Consider the following 20,644-nt stretch of genomic DNA (forward strand, 5'->3'; position numbering starts at 1 on the left):
AATTCAGATAAGTGCGAATTTCTAAGGACGGCTGTGTTTCAGTTCTCATATTGCTTCAGAAAGTGGAAACTCGATATAGATGCAAACTGAGTCAAATTTCTCTCCCATCCCTAACTAAGGGTAGAAACATACTCACTGTTCTGCCAATTCCAGTGTGTCTCCACCTCTGAAAACGGGGGGGACGGACACGATTCTAGTCAAGCCCCAACCCTTGTTACTGTAAAATCTGGTGGGAGGAGCTTGAGTGCAGTTTTTAAAAAAAATCAGTTTCACAGAGATTTTGCAACTGATTGGCAGATCAACCCATTCCCCCTCTAGGAGCGGCAAATGAAAATGCTTTGATCTACTAGTGTGTTTATAAGCCCAGACTCACCTGAACCAATCAGCACGGGATGATCATCAGTTCAGGATGTAGCTGCACTTCTGGATGTGTAGTGCTGATTCAAAGGTTCTCATCTGGCTCATATTTTGGAAGTGTGAAGCCTTTATGAGATAAGGGGGAATGAAATCCCTTTGAAAGGTTTGGAGACTGAGAGTTGAAATTTGATTGTGGTGGTGAAGGAGGACTTGCCACTTCTGTCCACTGTTGGCTGATCTTTCCCCTTCCGAAACCCCCTGAGATTTATGTTAGATTTAATGTTTAATAGGACCAGCCCAAAACATTTTCCTCTATGAGGAGCAGGACAAGAGGGTGCCCCCTACTCATTTCACATACAGAAGTTGACCAGACTTGCTGCGAAACCTGACTTTAACACTGGCAAAAGGATGGTGTCCTCTATCATACTCTTAGCAAGCTTGCTTAGGGGAATGCAGGTCAGGTCATGTGATGTACTCACTCTGTCTTCCACCACCTGGCTCCTCCTCTCCACCCTCAGCATCCATCACCTGGGGTGACTGCTTCACCCTGGAGCATAGGAGCTGCCTTATACCAAACCAATGGTCCATCTAGCCCACTGTTATTGTTCTTCAACCTTGGGTCCCCAGATGTTGGACTACAACTCACAACATCCACTGCCAGCTTGGCCACTAGGCAGAGAGAGGATGGGAGTTGTAGTTCAGCAACAACTGGGGATCCAAGATTGAAGAACAGTGGTCTACACTAACTGGCAGTGGCTCTCCAGGATTTCAGGCAGGGAACATGTCCCAGTCCTTCCACAAGATGCTGAGGACTGAAACTGGGACTTTGTGCATGCAAAGCAGAGGCTCTGCTACCGAGCTTACACCTTTCCCTTAATGATTTGTTAACCATTAATCATTTCACCTCTGCTTAATGGTAGGGCCGGCTCTGTGTGTGCCATTTGCTCCTGGACTTTGGGGGAAAGGGAAACGGTGCCTGCCAGACTGTGGGTGGTGGAAATGAATTGTGCAACCCCCCTCCCCACCACTAGAACCCCCTAAAAGTCAGAAGTTATATCCCCTCCTTATTTTCACAGGCTGTGAATAGAGCTGTGGTCGTATGAGTGTGTGCCATGTTCACATCTCCAGTTGAAAATATTAAATCAAGATTCCTTTCTGCAAAATCAGATGTTGGTTGTGTTTTAGCTCCTGAAACCTGAAGGTTCTTTCTGTGCCACATGGAGTGGGCATGTTGCTGCTGGAAACATAGGGAGCTGCCTTATACTGGATCAGACTATGGGCCCATCTAGCTCAGTATTGTCTACAGGAATGTTACTGGACTACAACTCCCATTGTTGCTGACCAGTGGCAGCTGGTGGCTCCATATCAATGGAGCAGTGGAATCTGTTCCAGGTTTTAGTCTGAACTTTGCACCTTGAACAGCTCCTTGACAGTTCAGACTGAAACCCAGAATGGATTCCACTGCCCCACTGACAAGAAGCCACTACCCACCACTGATTGTTAGGACTGCAATGTTATTTTACCTACATATGGGTTCTGCTTATGGGGTTCCTATAGGCATCTGGTTGTCCATTGTGAGAACAGGAAGCTGGACTAGATGGGCCGTTGGCCTGATCCAGCAGCCAGGCTGTTCTTATGTATATAAATTGATAACTGGAGTAGGATTACACAAAATGTCTCTGCTGAGAAGTGAAATGAGTTGGAGCAAAAGTTCACAACCCGGTGTGATAGATCTGAGATGGCATGTTCCCACATGCAAACCAGCCCTCCCAGTTGAAGAGACTTATTTCATTTATTTCCTCTGTCCTTCCTCCGAGGTGCTCAAGATGGTATCAAAGTTCAAACAAGGAAGTTGTACATGTGAACTCCCCCTGAAGGAAATCTCACATATCTTCTTCCCCGAATGTGCATGAGAGGAGGCACTTTCCATTTGCGCATGCAGAGTGGCAGGTTGGATCAAAGACATTCTGCAAATTAAACCACCTTTGAAACATTCCATAGCTGGGGTGGCTCCTCACATTTCAAGAATGGTTACCCTTTTCTGACTTTTCTTTTTCTCGTTGTCTCAGAAATTTTCATAGAGATTATCATCATTAGCAACTGTTTCAACATGATTTCCCATGATTTTTTGATTCCCTAACAAGCTAATAACTGAAAATGCACATCAATTTATGTTAGAATCCTAGGCACACTCAGTAGCCCTCTGCTGAGATACATCATAGTGGAGTCACTTAGTGTAAGCCCCTTTGGGCACAACTGATGAAAGTAAACTGCTTTGAGATCACTTGTAATGAAAAGCATAGTAATAGTAATAATAATGACACTGTTATTGTTGTATGTGGTTGGTTGTGTTATTTGCCACATGCTTGTTGTTGTTATGTGCCTTCAAGTCAATTACAACTTACGGCAATCCTATGAATCATCGACCTCCAATAGTATCTGTTATAAATGACCCTGTTCAGATCTTGTAAATTCAGGACTGTGGCTTCCTTTATGGAATCAGTCCATCTCTGGTTTGGCCTTCCTCTTTTTCTACTCCCTTCTGTTTTTCCCAGCATTATGGTCTTTTCTAGTGAATTGTTATATGATATTTGTATTATTTGTTTTACTTATTTGTTTATTGACTTGTTTATTAGATTTATATTCTGCCATTCCTCCTGAAGGAGTCCAGGACAGCAAACATATAAGAGATAAAACAATTAAAACATCTGAAACCAATTCCAAAACAGATGCAGACTGGGAAAGAGCTCTACTTAAAAGGCCTTTTGAAAGAGGGAGGCACCTCTGTTCGATGTTATTTGGGTTAAATCTGCTATTTATGTAACTTCATTCTAAATATATTTATATAATTTGTGCTATATGTATTGTCCTAATCATGTTACTTTTACAATTTTGTTGGGATTTGTTGTGTTATTATTTACCTTGGGCATAAGCAGTTATATAATATTTTTTAAAAGGAAGCAAGCCTCCGTTGACTTCAATGGGGCTTCATTCTGGGGGAGCTCATGTAGGATTGTGCTGCATCCTTGAGCTCTTCCTAACAAGACTTCGTGCTGCAAAAACTAAACAAAATAAAGACCTGGCACAAGACTGAATTCCTAATTGTTGTTGTTGTGTGCCTTCAAGTCGATTACGACTTATGGTGACCCTATGAATCAGCGACCTCCAAGAGCATCTGTCATGAACCACCCTGTTCAGATCTTGTAAGTTCAGGTCTGTGGCTTCCTTTATGGAGTCAATTTATCTCTTGTTTGGCCTTCCTCTTTTTCTACCCCCTTCTGTTTTTCCCAGCATCATTGTCTTTTCTAGTGAATCAGGTCATCTCATTACATGTCCAAAGTATGATAACCTCAGTTTCATCATTTTAGCTTCTAGTGACAGCTCTGATTTAATTTGTTCTAACACCCAATTATTTGTCTTTTTCGCAATCCATGGTATGTGCAAAGCTCTCCTCCAACACCACATTTCAAATGAGTTGATTTTTCCCTTATCCGCCTTTTTCACTGTCCAACTTTCACATCCATGCATAGAGATTGGAAATATAGTATCACAAATATAACATTACTACTGGTATTACAGATGCATTCATAGATGCAATGAATACTATGTCTGAAAAAAATACAATAAAATTAATTACAACAAATAATGCCAAATAAATTAATAGTGACAACAACACTTGCAAGGGGTGGATAATTTTAGAAATACATGGTCCTGCCCACTGGTTTACCCTCTTTCTTTTTAAAAAGAAACTTGAAGAAGGGGTAAACTGGGAAGTAAAGAAAAGGAGAAGTGGTGGGTGGCTGAGTGAGGTTAGACAGCCAAAAATTCAAAGGAAAAGCCAGAGATGTGAAATTTGGAATGATGAATTGGCTTATTAAAAAGAACAAGAGAGAATCACCCAGGGAATATGCAGTCAGATTAGGGGGCTGTCTATATTATCATCATCATCGACATCATCATCATCAGCAACAGCATCTAGTTGCTTTCCTTGCAAAGCAACCCAAAGTGACTTACAGCTATAAGATTAAACCCAATTATAACAAACCCATTATACATACATACATACATACATACATATATATATATATATATATATATATATATATATATATATATATATATATATATATATATATGTATACACACACACACACACACACACTCTTTTTAATAGAGGGATATGTGAAGCAGAGTTTTGACAGCTGAGTGGCAAGGAGCTCCAATGGTAAACGAATGAAGATATTTTTAATTTAGAGAAAGAGATAGGTACATGAAGCACTTAATTCTTTTTTAGTATTGGAATATATGCCATCATTAGAACTGACAGTTTGATATTTCTGGGACAAGATGGGGGGGGTTGAGGAGGATTTCTAGTGGGCCTTGAAGCTCCTGATGGTTGCGGGGATACTTGCAACGAGTGCTTGTTTCAGTCCAGCTTGGCAATTCATAATCTGCTCTTCAGGCATTGTCACATGAATAGTGCATGCTTAGGAAGGCTTCACACAAGGTAGTTGCGCCTTCACTTTACGAGTACATGAAAAGAGATCTCAATCCTCTGAGTGCCAGTCATTATACAAACAAAATGGCATCACTCACATGAGAGGAGGAGACATTATCAGGTTTTGGGGGTCCCCAAGGTTTGCAGAAATAGCCAACTCTCTTTCCACCAGAATAAGCCAGATGACTTGAAACCCTCCTTTCACCTTCACCTTGGATGCCTTTGTGAATTCAGGCAGACTGTGCAAGCACCATTAAAAATGAATAAAAGAGGTGTCCTTTGATATGACATTTAAATGGGAAATTTGCACAGGGGATGTTCACAGTAGGATAATGCCCCTGAATCAGAATCAGAAGGGCTGTAGCTCAGTGGTAGAGCAACTGCTTTGGATTCAGAAGGTCCCAGGTTCAAGCCCTGGTGTATCCTACTGGTAGGAAGGATGGTATACATATCTGATAAATAAATAAATAGTAGGTCTAAGAAAGATTTCTGCCGGAAATCTATGAAAGCCTCTGCCGGTCAGTGTAAACCATACTAAGCTAGATGGACCAATGGCCTGACTCAATATTAGATAGCTTCCTAAGTTCCTTTGAATCCCCCCCTTTGAAAAGTAAGGGTGCATCCACATGAGGGCTTAGTTTGCAAATGGGTTATGGAGATGTTTCAAGTGGGCAATAGGAATTTTTTTTACTCATCATATTTTCCCTTCAAAGGGTAAGTCTGGTTTAAACTGGAGAAAACAATGGGCTGGCATTTGGATGGCAACAATGGTGTGTGGATGCTGGAAAAAACTTGCATGCCTGAGGAGCACAGACCCCGCAACAAACACCTATCTGGAAGTACCCAGTGGTAGCTTGTGGCTCCATGTCAGCGCGGCAGTCGAATCTGTTTTAGTCTAAACTGTCAAGGAGCTATCCAAGTGCTGAAGCTCCTTGAAAGTTCAGGCTAAAACCAGGAGCATTTTCCACTGCCCCACTGACATGGAGTCACTAGCCATCATGGGAAATACCCTAGGAGAACAATGGCAAAACCTTGAATAATTGGAATTATTAAAATTAAACACCTCCATTATTCCATCTACATGCCAAGTCTGGGTAATAGGTTCACATAGAGGTGTTCTTGGTGCTTGTTCTTCTGCAATGGAATGTCATTCCACTCAAGCCACTCCAGAGCCTGAGCATCCCCCCCCCAACATAATAAAACTTTCCCCTTCAGTCTGGATTTTTGGCCAGAGTGAAGGTTTCAAGGCCTGCAGTTTTGGCATATATTCTGTTCTGAGCCTGCCTTTATCTGGTGATGTGCTACAAAACATTTTAATGTTATAACTCTAACCACTATGCCCTAGATATGAAGTGACAGATGGTGTTTAAAATGTCAGAACTAAAAATCAATATCACTTCTAAAAGCTTTGGGCATCATCCAGAGACAGTCATGCATGCTTAAATCTGACTGAAATTGGTGGGGGTAAAATGTGCATTCATGCTCTACCTAGTCATTTGCTACTGGTTGTTTATAGCTGTTTTGTTCCCCACTCTAGAATCAGGACCGATGGAAATGGGCTATGCATCTTTCTTTCTTTTTAAAAAACCAGACAATACACAACTGAGTAGGCACGTCGTCCAGGTTTATCTGGATTATGTCCATTATATGGAAGCATCCGCATAATGTCAATTGCAGGGGCATGGATTTCCACATAATCTCAAATGTACAAAGATGTTTCCACAAGGACCTAGTGTCCGGCACAAGGATACGACATGTTGGTTTGCAATGGTGCCTTTTCGGCGCCTTCTGAAGACCGTCCTCTTTCGATCATCCTTTTAAGTAGATACCTTATCCCTGTCTGCATCTGTGTTGGAATTGTTTTTTTAAAGACGTTTTTAAGATGTCTTGTTTTTATGAGGTATTTAGTGCTTTATCCTCTCTTTGCTGCCCTGGGCTCCCTTTGTGAAGGAGTGTGGGATATACATTTAATATCACCACCACCACCATCAATGATATACTTGGGTAGACAAGAAGCACACTTTGATGCGAAACAATTGGGCCCCAGTCAAGATGACCATGCATGGGGCAGCGGTGGCTACATACACACAGCCCCAATCGAAGCACCGCTAAGAGCTCTGAACATCTTCTCAGATTCTGAAGTTTAAAGGAAGGGGACACAGGTGGCAGCTGAGCACAACCTCTGCTTCCTGTCTCCGTTCCTGAACATTTTGTTGGGCCACATCTACATCATACATTTAAAGCACATGGCCTACCCCAAAGAATCCTGGAAATGGTAGCTTTTAAGGGTGCTGGGAACTATAGCTCTGTGAAGGGGTAAACTACAGTTCCCAGGAGCCTTTACGAAAGCCATGTGCTTTAAATGTATGGTGTGGATGTGACCATATGCAACCCTGCCCCACAGCTACTGGATTGAACCAGGAACCACACATTGTATGTGCATGGCTCCTAATCCGGTTGAGGCTGCTGCCTGCCATGGCTTAATCCAGCAAAAGGCAGTGGTAATTAGACCGATTGATTTTGATGGGACTGAACACAGTTACATTTTACTGCACTATACTCTTTAGCTTCAATTCAGAGTTCAGCGGGGGTGCTGAAGTCGTTCCCCATACTTTTCAATGGAGGGTGGTGCCATCGATGACACACATTTTATTGCACTGTCTGCTGAAGTGAATGGGGAGTCTGCACAAACAGGAACTAGCTCCAGATGCACCCTGGAGCACCCACGGAGCTCTAAATTTTATGTATTTATTTACTATTGCAGCTTAGTCCCACGCTTCCTCTAAGGAGCTCAAAATGGCATACATGGTTCTCTTCATCCCCATTTTTATCCTCACAACAAGCCTGTGAGGTAGGTTAGGCTGAGAGAACATGACTGATGACCAATGTCACCCAGTGAACTTTATGGCTGAGTTGGGATTTGAACCATGTTCTCTCAGGTCCTACTTTAACACTCTAACCACTACACCACACTGGCTCTCTCAGTTACCCTGAATCAAAGCTGCCAATTTCTCTTTTGGGTTTCTTTGCTGGTTGATATCCAGTATTAACTTGGATCCCTGCACTGAGCAGGGGGTTGGACTTGATAGCCTTATAGGCCTCTTCCAACTCTACTTTTCTATGATTCTATTACAAATAACCAAGCTAGAAATAAAACTGATGGAGATAAAAAGAAGAGCAAGGTGTGCTGTTTAAATTTGTGGCCTCTACTGAATTGAGAAAAAGATGTGTGTGCGTTTTTTTAAATGAAATGAAAATTTTGGCTTTTACAAAGAATTAAATCAATATGCAAAGAAAAGAAAAGAAGTAGGCAGTATTTAAGAAAGGACAAGGCACCCACATAATACGAATCACTTCAGAAGCTCTGTGCAATCCTAAGCGTGAATTCTTTTCTGCAAAAATCGCCAGTGCAGACAATTTTGGAATGCTAGTCCCTGTCTTATAACAGAGTGGCCAGCAGGTGGAGATACTTGACTCAGGAAGATACTGCAAGCTACAAAGGAGTCTTTATCCCCCCCCTTTAAAAAAAATCAATATGATGATTTGATTTTATTAATTAGTAGCTCTGACATTTTCATTTAACTTTAAGGAAAAAATACGTTTACCCGAACAGGAAGGTGGGAAATTAGGAACTTTAACAACATAAAAATGGCCTTTTTACGTGAGTCCATTGAGTCCAGCATTCTGTTTCAACAGCAGCTACCGAATGCTTCTTGGATTTCTAATAAGTGTGAGAGAAAGGCTGTGTGTTTGCAGCATGTGGCACTCAGAGGTACACTGCCTTTGTACAAGGAGGCTCCATAGTCAATAGCCACTTAACATACCTCCCATCCTGAATTTGTATAATCCAAGCTCTTTAAACCAGTTGACCTCCATGCAAAGGGGGGGGGGAGAAAATTCCATCAACTAATTATGCCACCCTGGGCTCCTTCTGGGAGGAAGAGTGGGATATAAATGTAATAAATAAATAAATGTGCACTAAGTGAAGGGGTACTCACCCCACCCACCCCTGTCTGTCCTGAAAATCTGGCATTCTTATTTGAGGAGCTGCATATAATGTATTCATGTATTTTAGATCTCAGCATAGTGCCCAAGCATTGTGCATGCAACATCATTCCTTAACCATCTGTTTAAAAAAATTACGCAAAGAACTACCCAATGCAGAGCTAATCACATTTGCAGCTCAATCCTATAAATGTTTACTAAGAAGTTATTTCCCCCTTTTTTCTTCCCTTTTTGTTAAATTGACAACTACTACTACTACTAACAACAACAACAATAAAAGCAATCCCTATGTTCAGTGGTGCTTACTCATAGGTAACACATTGATTTTAATGGGTTAGATTCAGACTAAGGTTGCAATCCAATACATGTCTTCTCAGAAGTAAGCTCCATTGGGTTCAATGGGACTTCTTCCCAGGGAAGTGTGTATTGGATTGCAGCCCGAGTGATGCTTGGGGCAGACCCAATGAATTCAAAGAAACTTATGTGTACACACCTTATATTTAAAGCACATTATTTCCCCCAAAGAATTATAGGAATTATACTTTGTTAAAAGTGCTGGCAACTGTAGTTCTGTGAAGGGTAAGCTACAGTTCCCAGGATTCCTTGGGGAAAATAATATGCTTTAAATATATGCTGTGTACACAATACTCTAAGTATCCCTGGAAAGTCTGGATCTAAACTAGTCAGTTTAAGAGTGAGCTTAACTCTGTGTTGGATTGTATATGTGGATCTTTAATCTGTCAACAGCTTTGGGATACACAGATGCATGATAAGCACATGTGCTTTCTCTCTCACAAACACAAATTTAAAATATATACATATATTGTAAGTAGTTACATGATACTGTACGCTGAAAGTGAACAGGAATCTAGGTGACAGAATATTTCAGAGCAATAAGAACATTTGTAAGCAAGCACATTGTTGTGATAGAAATAAATCTTAGTTAATTGCAAGTCGTCAGAACAAGATGTCAGTAAATCCATCTAAAACACCAGTGAGGAAGCAGCAACAAAAGAGAATTAAAACATTATAGGTCTTTAGCCAGAAGTGTTTATTTATTCATTTTTCAATAGCAGGGAAATATGCATTAGGAACTAGGAACCAGAAGGCTAATGCTGTTCATACCCAATCTTTTCACAAGAGAAAACCATCAACCTTAATAATAACAATAATGGCGCTGCACAAGACAGACTGCAGCAAATTAAAGCTGCATAAGAGCAATAACTCGCAATGTAATAACAATAATATATTTCCATTATTTTACAAATTTTCCAGTGTGGACTAATTTAGTTGCCCTCTGGGGGGGGGGAATTACAGTGAATGTTATTTGACTAAATCATCCCCAAGGAAGACCCACTGAAATCAACAGGCATGGCTGTCTAAAGTCCATTGATTTCCATGGGTCTACGCTGAGTACTATTTAGTCAAATCTTTGTTATGGTCAGTGACCAGCATAAGTCTTTAGTCAGATACCACCCAGCTTATTTTGTGAACCTTTCAGAAGCAAGCACCTCTGGTAATAGCAGCTGAGGGGGAAGAAATAAGAGCATGTCTGTTATTATCCAACCCATCCATTAAAAAAAGTATTTGTTTGAAGGTTACAGGCGGGAACAGAATACCCAGAAAGTGGCTGGTCTGGGTCCCACAGGCAGCATCTCATTCAGCCTTCCCCAAGTTGGGGCCCTCCCATTTTTTGCAGCCCATGACTCCCATCACCCTTGGCCATTGGCCACGCCAGTTGGGGCTGATGCGAGTTGGAGTCCAACAGCATCTGGGGGGCACCAGGCTAGGGAGAAGAAGGCCGTAAAGAATTGAGGCTGTTCCAGCCCAAGGCCTCGAGAACATTTCATTTGGCGGTTGTGGAGATGACAAGGGATTTCAAAGGGGAGGCCAAAGACAAGCCCTGTGCAAAGTGGGGTGGCATAGCCTGCCTTTCTGGGATCAGCAAAAAGCACACCCACCTTGTTCCTGGCCTAAGGGGTAATCTCTCTCTCTCTCTCTGTGTGGGGGCTTTGGCTCATCCCTCTTCCTGCCCTTACCTTGCCATTGTCGTGGTGCTACCGCTGGGTCTTGGGGGGTGGGGACATCCCCTTTCCTTCCCTGCTTACTCCCCTGCTGCTGCAAGTCAAGGGCTTGCAGAAGGAGAGAGGGAAACTGGGGGAGGGGGCGGAGGTGGGGGATTCGTAGTGGCGCCCCCCGATCTCAGCTGGGATGTCACGGGGACCCTGCTCTTGGCATTCACCGCGTGCCTTAATTGTATGGACATTAAATCAAGGTCCGCTGTGAACACGCAGAGAAGGGCCCGGGAGGGGGTGGGTGGGAAGGGGAGGCAAAGCCGAGCCAGGGCTGGAGGGCTGGGCTGGGTGGAGCGAGCAGAATGCAGAACCAGGGTGGGACAGAGAGTCTGACCCCTCTGCCCTCCCCATCACAAGTCCAGGCTTCCGCAAGCAAGCCCGAAGCCACCGGAGTCTGCACGCGGGTGCCCCCTACTGTTTCCCGTGTGCACGCGCAACCTTGCGCCGAGGCTACAACGCACGCTTACGCGGTCCTCTCACTCCATTACACTCTCATATACGCGCGCGCGCACATGCACATCTCTTTAGCGCACGCGCACGCAGGCCTATGCACACGCCTAACCCCAACTGTGTCACATATCCTTATGCATACAATCATACAACTAACCATTTTCTTCTTGTACCCCACAAGACCCAGGTTTTCACACACACACACACACACACACACACACACACACACACACACACACACACACACGAGAGAGAGAGAGAGAGAGAGTCTTAGGCAGCGACAGGACAAATAGCCTCCTTTCCTTGCGTGCACCCATCCACCCACACGAGATTTCCCGTTTTCTTACACACGCAGAGAGAGCCACACATCTCCGCCCAGGCCGATGCAACCTCCCAGGCGACCCCGGGCTCCCTGCGCCTGTTCCAGCTGACTGCGCGTGTTTCTGAAGGGCCACCACGGTTTTCTGAATGCTGCTCTAGAGAAAACAGGAGCTAAACGGAATGCACTCAAATACAGGCAGCTAGAAGGATGCTCGCCTCATCGCAACGCGCAACACACACAGCCGCTGTCCGAAACGCGCGCGCGCGGGCACACGCATCGATGCATAGCCCGCGCGCTTTTCGCATGGCTTCATGTGCCTCTTCTCCACAATGCCCAAATCCTCCACCCGGAGCGCCCTCCAGACGTTTTTTCTCTCTCTCTCAAACAGCAGAAGTCTGACTGGGACGGTGCTCAATAAACTCCATAAAGACAAATGACAATGCTTGTGTGTCTGTGTGTTTAAAGGAGCGCAACACTTTAAAAATTGCTGCTTAGGTTATCTAGAGAACCTATGGGAAGGTAGCATGCAAACACATCCAGGCACGCATTCAAACCCGGGGGATGTGACCAGAAACACATACACACACTTCCTCCAAAGGAAACATGATAAACAGCCCTCAAACACCTTGAGAAAGACATCTCCCAAAGACCACAGGCAGGCAGCTTTTAAACTGGGGAAGCGGAAAGGGACTTTATCCAAGCACCGCCCGCGCTCCCCCCCCCCGCAGCAAGTCCAAGAGGGCCGCTGTAGAGCCTCAAAGCCGTGCAATGTCTGCTGCTCTGATCAAGCGTCCGATCCATTTTACCCCCGCAAGGATGCAGCACGCCTGCCGACATCTCCCTCGCCTTCCGCCTCGACAGTTCAAAAGCTGCACAGCTGAGGCATCCACGCACTGGTGAAAACACCCGAGCACAGCCCCGAGGAAAGGGATGCCCCTGAAAACCTGCACTGCGTCAATCTAAGCAACTGTTTAAAAAAAAAAAGAATGCAAAACAGAAATGAAAACCCGTCTCTCCCGCCGAGGGTCCTGCGCGCGGAATCCAGGCAGCGGGGGAACGACACCCTGAAATCTCCCGTGACCAGCACAGTTGGGGCAGACAAGTTGGCAAGAGTTTTGAGGCAAGCCGGGAGGGTTTGTCTGTTTGCATGTTTGTTCTGGTCAATATAAATAAAGGCAGGTTTGATTTTTCAGATTACGCCCCCCCCCGGCGCGCGCGCACTCCATCTGCTAGCTCGGAGAAGAAAGGAAGGGTTCCTTCAATTTGACAATTTGCAAAACAAACGGGGTGGGGGGAAAGAGAAAATCCGGATCTGCACCGACTCGTGCGAATGGACTCCCCCCTCCGCGCCACGACCACGGCGCCACTCGCCTCCCCCCCGCACAACATGTGCAGAAATATACTAACAGGATTCAAATAAAACTCGTTGAAGCTCTTCCGATGGGGAGGGGGACGGGCTGCTATTTCGCCGACTCCCCCTCCCGACCCCCACGGTTAACGCTCTTAGCCGGTTTATTGTGGTCTAGTTTTCTTGGAAAGTCACGACGAGCGGGAAGCATCTCCAGGAGGACCCATACGTGACGCCTCTGGTCCAGCGGCTGCGTCTGGTGCCTGTTTCTGGTTTTGCTCGCACCCAGAGAATGGCTCCTATAATTTAAAAACCAGCAAAATAATTTTTTTTAAAAAAAATCTTGCAAAATCTTCTCTCTCTTTTTGTGCGAGTCATTTAGCTATTTTCTCCCTTATTATTTTGTATTTTTTTTTAAAAAAAATAATCAGGCGCTTTTCCTGCTCATCAGAGGACGAATGGAGAAGCGCCAAGATCGCAAGAATCCTGGAAAAATAAAACCAGAATAATATAAAAAAAACGGAGCGGGGGAGGGGGGAAGAAGCAGATTCCTTGGCGGGTTGAGCAGTTTGCAATGCTGAGGAAAGACTTTGCACGGCGCCCTCCTCCTCCGTCTTCCAGCGATTCTATTCAAGACTCCTTTCTCCGCCCGCGTTCCTTTTTCGCTTAGATCTTCCTAGGCTAGCAGTGGGGTGGGGGGCTTGGGGGAGGAGAGGGAGAGGAGGTAGGGAGTGGGGGTGGGTCCTCTCAAGTCCTGGCTGTGTTTAGCTGATCCAAGCTCCTGGATCAGCCTCCCCCTCTCTCTGTCCATCCCCGGCTCAGGAGCGCATCTGCGGATTGAGGTTCAGCGCAAGAGGATTACATTGGGACGCAATGACGTCATGGGCAGGACAGAAGTTCGCTGCCATTAGCCAAATCCTCATCAGCAAAGATGCCCTTGAAACTGCGGGGGGGGGGGAGGGAGGGAGAGCAGGCGAGGGGGTGTGGAGATTGCCGGAGAGGCCGGGCCTCTGCAGGATTTGAGGAGGGAGTGTTGGGGTGCAGATCATCAAGGTGTTGTTGTTGCATGGGGGAGGTTGCGGGGGGCGCTGGTTATTGAGGCATCCTGTAAAGGGCTCAAGAAGAAGGTGACACATTTGAATGGGACGTCGATCCTCGCAGATAATAATCCAGAGACTTTTTTTTTTTTTTTGCAAAGCCTGCCTTGGAGAAGGAGGTTGCTCGGCATTGAGGCATCCTAAAAAAGGTTAAGGTGCTAGACTACGACCTGAGAGACCAGGGTTCGAATCCCCACACAGCCACGAAGCTCCCTGGGTGACCTTGGGCCAGTCACTGCCTCTCAGCCTCAGAGGGAGGCAATGGTAAACCCCCTCTGAATACAGCTTACCATGAAAACCCTGTTCATAGGGTCGCCATAAGTCGGAATATACATTTACATTTACTGGTTATCAGAAATGGCCCAAAAGATCTCCTCTCCCCTCCCCCCCAAAAGAGGGAGAGGCATAGAAAAAAAGGGGAGGGCGGAGAGGGAGAACGGTCTAACCTCCCGTCCTTTCCTCACCTCAGAAGACACCCGCAAATCTATTCCCCCCCTCCGCTTCTCCGCTCTCCTCCCCCCTGACCTCCCAAGCTATCTGACGTGCCTGTCATTTTGGAAAGATATCCCAAATCATTGGAAAGCCAGCCAGCCAGCCTCGCCCTCCCCCGCAAACATACACCTGGAAGGAAGCAGAAGTTGTGGAAATGAGGCGGGGGAGGGACAAGAGAGAGCCAAGCCTGCAAGGGAGAATCTGCCTGGAGGCGCCTCGAATTTGGGGTGGGGATTGAGGGGTCCCTAATCCGCGCCAAAGAAGAGCCCCAACACGGTTCGGATTTCGTTTCCATCCGAGAGAAACCCCTCGATTTATGTATTTGTGTCGGTCACGCGCATAAAGAGAGAGAGAGAGAGAGAGAGAGAGAGAGAGAGATGGGTTCATATTATATGCATTATTTTACTCTCTCTCTCTCTCCACCCCCTCCCGCATTTTCTTTTAGCCCGATCCTCTGCATGATTACTTGGAAGAAGTCCTACGCTGCTGAATGGGCCTGACGCCAAACAAGTGTGCCTAAAATAACGCGCTCGCACCACACACACATTCAGAATAGATGGGGAGAGGGACACATAAATGGCGAAATACAAAGTGACCGGCATTCCCCCGGGAGAGCTTTGAGCCAGACCTGATATCCCCCCGATCGCGTTCAGCAGGGCTTCAAAGCGCTTTGGTTGGACTGGGAAGGGACACCCTCAGGATCCTTTCCATTCATGAATGGCCCCGATCTTGCCCGAGGGAAGCGCTTTTGGCAGCAGGATCCTACGGGCCTGGCTCTCCTGAGAAGCAGGCCCCACTCGGGGCCTCCCAGGAAAGCGCGTGCAGAGAGGATCGGAGCCCCAGGATGGAAGTCGGCGCTGCCTTGGCTCCCGCCGGAAGGTGCTCTGGCCTGCTCTAAGGGAAGGAGCCGCGAGATCCCTTTTCACCCAAATGCGCTGAGCCAGGGAAACGGTCCCCAGGTTACATCGCCTGCCACCAGCCTGAGCTTGGAACTAACCAAAACATACATAACCAACGCCATCGCGCCCCCCCCATCGCTCCCCGCATCTGAACCCAACTCAATTCTTAATAATTCGAGGTTGATTTCCCCCCCTCTTCCCTGAGCCCGCAATGGATCCTTTCCTTAAACAAGGCGAGGTAAGCTAATCTCCTAGCACCTGGCTGCAAAACATCGGACCCCTTACATCCATCCTTCAGACTTCTCCTCAGCACGAAAGAAATATTCTTGCATTTTAAAGATGCAACCATCTCCAAATATCAGAGGAAGGTCTGGTCTGTGCGGTTTTTGCGTGTGTGTGTGTCTGTATGCATAACGACATGCATACTACACGCACGATTGCAAAAGCCAAAAACACTGTCCTGAGTTTTGGATATCTATATCTATATATACACAGAGAGGTAGTGTTGCAAACAAACACAATACTGCAAAAGCCAAACACACACACACACAACGGAGAGAGAGAGAGAGAGAGAGAGAGCCTTCCATTTCTTGGTTCAAATTATTTTTATGACAAGATTTTGGAGTGTTTTTCATTTGTGCCCATATTTTCCAAAGAAGAAGGGGATTTTTTTTTTTTTAAAAGGAGGGGGGCAAGGCCTGTCCACATTAAGTTGGGAGCGGGCTCCCCTCGCTTAAAAAGTCTAGTTTTGAAAAGGCCTATGATTCCCCATTGGGTCTGGATGTGTCATCAAAAGGTGCAAATCAACAAACGGGATTTATTCTTCTCCCGTGGAAAACGTATCGTTCCACAACCCTGCGGCCGCGGATTCCGAGGCGAGCTCTCATCCTTCCCCAAGACAGACCCACGAGCCAGTTAAGTCACAGCACTGGAAGGCAAAAGGCGGCCCGGTGCACCCAAAATTTCCCCTTTTTGAAAATGGCGAGAGAACCGCGGAGGGATCGAGTCGGGAAAATCAAAACAGAAACGAACCACAACTCCGGGTTTGCAAAGCCCCGTCAGATCCGTTGGTGGCTGCAGGTTCTTGAAGCGGAGAAGCCACCGCCTCCAACTATGCCTGCGGGCGTGTGCGGGAAAGACTTACAAACAGCCGCCAAAATGGGATGGGGGTTCCTTGCCTTTTCTTTTTCTTTGCATATAATCCCATTAGCGTGGGTGAGGAGAAAGGACTGCCCTGTATTTTTAAAACCAGCCTCCCCACCCCAAAAAAACATTCCCCTCTGCTTGTTATGTTGCGGGGGAGGGCAGGGGAAGAGGAGCAACCGGCCAGCATTATTCTCCCTCTGCAGTCAATGCCATTTCATTCTCTCTCAGTCTGCTCCCACCGACGGCCAAGGACGAGAGGGGGGGGGATAGTCAAGCGCTTTAGGAAGGCCCAGAGCAACCGAGCTGAAAAGGCATTATTTGGCAGGCATCATCCTTTCGCCAGCCTCCAGCTGAACTGGAGTGGGTTCTCGGCTATAGCCTCCCTCCCGCCCCGCCCCACACACGCGAGCACCCACGCACCCACTATCTCAGCTTGGGAGAAAAGAAAGTCAGAGTCCCAAATCGTTTCCAGCTTGGATTTCCCCAAGATGCCATTTTAAAAGAGAGAGAGACGACTCTCTTTATAAGCCACGGATCCGGCCCAGTGGATCCTTTGTAAAGTCCCGCTCGCTCCACTGGGGAAAGATGGAACGTTTTTGGAACGGGCGAGTCTGGTTCCCAGGGATGACGCCTCAGTGGACGCGGAAGGGACTGGCTGCAGAGTCAACGTGCGCCTGTCCTGTTGGAATCAGTGGGACTTGCTTTGTACACCGCAAAGGGCATGCTATAATCATCATCATCATCATCATCATCGCAGTGATGCTGATGATGTCACGTTGGCTAGCTCCTCTTCCTAATTTCCTTCTTTCTGTGCCTTGGAAATGCCTCCAATCGTTCAAATTTGGGCATCCCAAAGCCAGAATGAGTGTAGATGATGACCCCCAGCCTGCCTTTGAAACCCTCCCAGTCCACCATCAGCGTGGCTTGGGAGGGCGCGGTTCTTTCAGTACCTCTCCCCCCCCAGCCCCAAGTAGTAGCACAGGGCTATTGCTTGGGGAGGGGGAGAAACGGTAGGGGAAAGGCGTCCTCACGGCCACCCTCTGCGGCCACTTGCCGTCCGGTCGCCTTTGCTCTCCGGCCTCTGCCTAGCCCAGCGGAGCGACAGGGGAAGAGCCGTGCCTTGGCCGCCGTAGTCAAGGGGGAGCTGAAACGCCCCCGCCGGAGCCAGGCCTGCGCTTGTGCTCGGCGGCGGCGGTGGCGGCGCCTCGCCCCTTCGCTGTCCATGGTATTGCTGGAAGTCGAGCCAACCTTCCCCGGTGACACTGGGCAGTCGCACTCACCTCCTGCTACACCCAATTTTGCCGCCTCCGCCTCCAACTGGCTCCCTCCCTCTCTGTCTTTTTTTTAAAGCTCCCCTCCCCCTTAAATCCAAAGTATTTAGGAAATCAACTATCGTTTCTATTTTTGTACATACAGAAAAAAAGGAAACAAACAAACCAAAGCTAAGACATTTGAAAGCCCATAGCTTTTCATGCGGGCGGGGGAAGCGGGGAGGCTGTTAAAAGGGAAACGAAACCTAGTCGGTTTTCCGCAGTAGCTTGCTTGCTACGGTGAGCTCTCGGTCGCCTGACCTCTATCTGCAAGCTCCACGATGGTCTTTCCTCTATCTTGATGATATGCTCTTCGGGGCAGGGACCTGTCTTTCTTACCTAAGTTGTTCTGCAAAGCGCCTCGCTGGTAAGGCCCTGTTGGGCGCTCCATCATTTTATAAGCAACAACCATAACGACGTTCAGCATGCGTTGGACTCTGGGCTTGAAAGTGTGTTAAATTCGGCTGGATCCTGCGCATAATGTGCTAATCCTCTAGAAAGACCTTTTTTCCTACTACTCCCCATTTAAGGTTTAGTACTGAAAAATGATCGAATATACACCCGATCGAGGAAATAGAAAAGGTTCCACAAAGCAAACGTAACACCTTGAAGGAGAACGAACTAAACAGGAAACCGAACGAAACAGCCCAGCTACGCTTGCCGTCCCCAAGAACCGCTTGCCTAGCCTGTCCAAGGCGACCAAGGAGAGTCCTGCGGCCCCTTGGCCAGTGGCTGGCCTCCCGTTCCAGCGTGTCTGGCTCAAGCGGGCTGCGGATCGGCAATTCAGCATGGAAAGATCTAGGCCCTGCTTTTTACGCGGCCGAGTGTGCGTTGCGGATCTGTATGTGTAGGCGTGTGCTAAAGGGAATATCCACCTGTCATTGAAATTTCCATTTGTAGTCCGAACAATTTTGTATTTGATTTCTAAGGCTCGTGGTCTTAAAAATAAAGAAAGCGCCCCTCCCTCGGTGGGACCACATCAAGGGAAGGAGGCAAGGAGGGAGAATGGATGGAAGAAGAACTGGGGGATTTTGAAAAAAGCTGGAGAAGGGAAACTGAAAAAGTGCGGGTGCGTGGAGTGGAGATCTACATGGGACACTGAACACATTTTCTTTATTGTTGTTCAATCCAGCGACTCGGTTGTTTCCAATCTGCCCTATAAAGTGTTCTCCTATATATTTTTTATTTTTATTTTTTGGAATTATATCCCACCCATCTCGCTGAACATTTCGCTGTTGGCATTTCACCTTTTCTGCTTTAAGGCCGATTGCATTTCTTAAATAATGAGGAAAGGGGGGGGAGTGTCCATTTTCTTTCTCTTAATGATAAGAGGAGCCAATTGATTTCAGGACCTTTTCTTTCTTTCTTTCCTTCCTTCCTTCCCCTCCCCCCCAGCCTACCACCCACTGCTCCTCAGACAAAGAGATCGTAAACGTGCGAATTTCTACCCTTCCCTTTTCCAGACCTTAACTCCCGCAAAGATGACCGCATTCAAATCCTCAATCCATAGCACAAGAAAATCCACCAAGAAGTGATAGCTCTTAAAAACCTGCCGGTAGGAGCACGCACGCACGCGCACACACACACACACCTCTCAATGAACCAAAAATCTCTCCGTGCAACTGCCTAAGAAAACCAGTCTTTTCGAAAAGCAAAGCCTCCTCTTTCATATTGCTAACCTGAATGATGCTGAACAAACCTCATTTTGACTCCACAATATTATTCAGGCTACAGATTTAGCCACCTCCATCCCACGGATTTATAACTAAATTATAATTTACATGTGTGGGGGCATGTAAATGTACACACACACGTTCAGAGAGGGGGGCATAAGCATGTATTCGCAAACGGGCACATGTTGTCAGAGCCAGGCTACATTGAGTATAGATTCACACACACACACACACACACTCAGAGCGAGAGAGAGGCGTGCATTCCATACATATCCACTCTTCACGGTATATTAAGGCACACACAAACATGCACGTACACACGGTCTGTAAAACAAATGAATAAATCCATGTGGTCCTTTGCTGTAATTTCCCCAAAATCTAGATTAGGAGAGAGAGGGGGGGGAGAGAGAGAGAGAGAGAGAGAAATCCACGTGGGATTTGAAAAGCAAGGACAAAACTCGCTTTCTCGTTTGACTTACGAGCGGGCTGCAATCTTTTCTACCTCAACGGGTCTTCTGGTCTGTTCATGCCTCTTCGTGGCCTTCTTAATTGTGGCGATTTTGTTTTACTAATAATTTGTGCGTGTGTGCGTGTGTGCAGATCTGCAATAAAAGTAAAAATTAATCCCCCCTCCCCATCACTCACCTTCGACAGCCCCCCCAGCTACCTCTTCCACCCCCTCCTCTGATTTCCAGAGGCTTTCTCTGTGCTGTTGAGGAGGGTCTCAGCTAGCTGTTCCCAAGGTACTCCTGAGATCCCAGCCCCCTCATCCTCTTAAGAAAGGAGGTGGGGCCCTTTGAAACGCATCCCCCCATTCAATTGCATTCATTCTGCCCGCTCCTAACGGTCTTCGGCCAGCAAATCCACACCAAGGGGAGAGGGATTTGGGGGGGTGTCAAAGCCCTCTCCCCACCCTCATCTCCCTGTCTTACCATCACACAATAGCCACCAGCTAACAGCTCAGCAGCCTTT

The sequence above is a fragment of the Rhineura floridana genome, chromosome 6 (genome assembly GCF_030035675.1).
Source record: "Rhineura floridana isolate rRhiFlo1 chromosome 6, rRhiFlo1.hap2, whole genome shotgun sequence".
Lineage (NCBI taxonomy): Eukaryota > Metazoa > Chordata > Lepidosauria > Squamata > Rhineuridae > Rhineura > Rhineura floridana.